General features: G+C 33.6%; 1 protein-coding gene across 9 annotated transcripts in view; it reads left to right on the top strand.

The window, feature by feature from the left end:
• The window catches only part of LOC143025334 (inactive dipeptidyl peptidase 10-like), a 147,068-nt gene that overhangs the window by 11,810 nt on the left and 132,758 nt on the right, over positions 1–2,500 (top strand). The window lies entirely within an intron of this gene.

The following is a 2,500-nucleotide window of genomic DNA, read 5'->3' as shown; positions in this document are numbered from 1 at the left end:
GGTGGTGTCTGGCTGTCTCGAAAAGAGGCTGCAGCAGATCCGAGGTGAATACACACACACACACATACACACACACACACACACACACACACACACACACACACACACACACACATATACAACCGTTCTTCCTCGGGTTTATTTTACTGAGTAGTAATATATTTATGTTCGATGAGACAGTTTAATCAACGAAAGAGTACAACCCACAAATAAGGACTCCCATTCCTTATCATCCTCCCCTCCCCCTCCTTCTTCCCCCCTCCCCCTCCCCTTCCCCCTTCCTCCTTCCTCCTTCCCCCCTCCCCCTCCCATTGGAACAGTCTCCCTCGAAACCTGAACATTATCCTTTTATCTAAGCTTGTCAGCTATTTTAGATTTCATTTTGGTTGAAAAAGTTAATAGTTTGGTCTTGCGGTCTTGGGACGTACTATGGAAGGACTGTCTGGTAGTCCATGGCGTTAGAGTATAATGGAATGCTGACCTCTTAGTTAATGATTAGTAATTAATACTTACCATTTATCATAAGGGCTCTAACTGTTTCTCGTTCAGGAAAGATTATATAATAAGTAAACAGACAAAAGACATTTTGAGATATTATTTCCCATTTTATCCTATCTTGATGATTGATTACTTTTTACTATTATTCTATCTAGTTCCATAAGAACATAAAAATGGAGGAAACTGGAAGAGACCATAAGGCCTACACTAGGTAGTTCCATGTCCATTACTACCTTTCATCCCCATCCATAAAATTGTCTTATCTTTTCTTAAAACAATCAATCTTTTCAGTGCTCATTAATTGGTTACCGAGTCAATTCCATTCGTCAGCCACCTTATTGGTAAACCAATTCTTGCCTAAATCCTTCCTAAATCTAAATTTGTTCAATATAATTCCATTACTACGAGTCCTGACCTACTGTCACATGATAAATAGACAAACAAATAAATAAACGATTAAATGAATGGGTCAAGGGCTTTGTTTGTCTATCTATTTATTTATTGTTCCACATAGCCCCTCCCCGTTTTCTATGATGTGTCTGCACTAAGATGACGTTATTTTATAGTTTTCATTTTGTGGCAAAACATCGTTTTTGTGATGAAAGAGAAGAAGAAGAAGAAGAAGAAGAAGAGGAAGGTGAGGTATTTACGTCAGGAGGCGATGAGTAGTTTTTTCTACAAGAGGCGATGGAGAAATAAGGCGACTAAAAGAAAAAAAAAACGAAAATTTTTGTCAGGAAGGACGCCATTTTGTCTCGCTAAGTCACATGACCAATAATATTAACTAAACAATAAATATAAATTAATTAAATAATAATATGCATAGAAATCCTTTTTAATGGCAGAAAATATCTAGAGTCGACATATTTGAAGGGATCCATATGATATGAGCCCAATACGCCAGGAGGCGCTGAGTAGTTGCGGCCGGAGCCATCACCTTTGCCTCATGTGCTTTGGGGATTACTGGGAAGCGGAGAGGAGTGCGGGACTCGAACGTTGCCTACATTAAATGGCATATTATTCTATTCCTATTCAGGGCTCATGTAAAAAAGAAAATAATAATAATAAATAATGATAAGAATAAAGATAAAGATGAAAATAATAATAATGATAACAATAGTAATAATGATAATAATAGTAATAATAATGATAACAATAATAACAAGAATAATAATGATAACAATGATGATAATAATAACAATTATAATAATAATGATGATAATAATAATGATAATAATAATAATAATAATGATAATAATAATAATGATGATAATAATAATAATGATAATAATGATAATAGTAATAATAATAATAATAATAATAACATTAATAATAATAATAATAATAATAATAACAATAATAATAATGATAATAATAATAATAATAATAATGATAATAGTAATGATAATAATGATAATAACAATAATGATAATGATAATAATAGTAATAATTATCATAATAATAATAATAATAACAATAATAATGATAATAATAATAATAATAATAATTATCATAATAATAATAATTATTATTATTGTTATTATTGTAATGATAACAATAAGCGTTATGCACTCAGTATAATAGGGTTTTTCAATCTAGTGACACCCATACGGATCGGACCCACGCAGCACTTACTTATAAGAGGACACTTTATTCAAAGAAGACAGCTGATCACTTTAACTTTTACTATCCTTCCTTTCTGCTAACTATCCCTCAAGAATAGAAGCGCTGGTAATTGGCCACGGAAGACAAATCGTAATCCGTCATAGTGAAGATGTTCAAACAGAACTTGCGAAGTTCAACGTCTGTTCACGTTTGACGAATGAAGATGAATTGGAACAGCGACGGCGGCGATGAGGAGGAAGGCTTCTATGAAAGCCTCTCTGTCTGTCTCCCCGTCTCTCTGTCTGTTTGTCTGTCCGTTTCTTTATCTCTGTCTGTCTGTTTCCCTCCCCGTCTCTCTGTATGTTTGTCTATCTGTTTCTTTATCTCTGTTTGTCTC

Source organism: Oratosquilla oratoria, chromosome 1 (assembly GCF_046742065.1).
Source record: "Oratosquilla oratoria isolate Oo_2021 chromosome 1, ASM4674206v1, whole genome shotgun sequence".
NCBI classification, from domain to species: domain Eukaryota; kingdom Metazoa; phylum Arthropoda; class Malacostraca; order Stomatopoda; family Squillidae; genus Oratosquilla; species Oratosquilla oratoria.
This window is presented reverse-complemented; position numbering and strand designations above follow the sequence as displayed.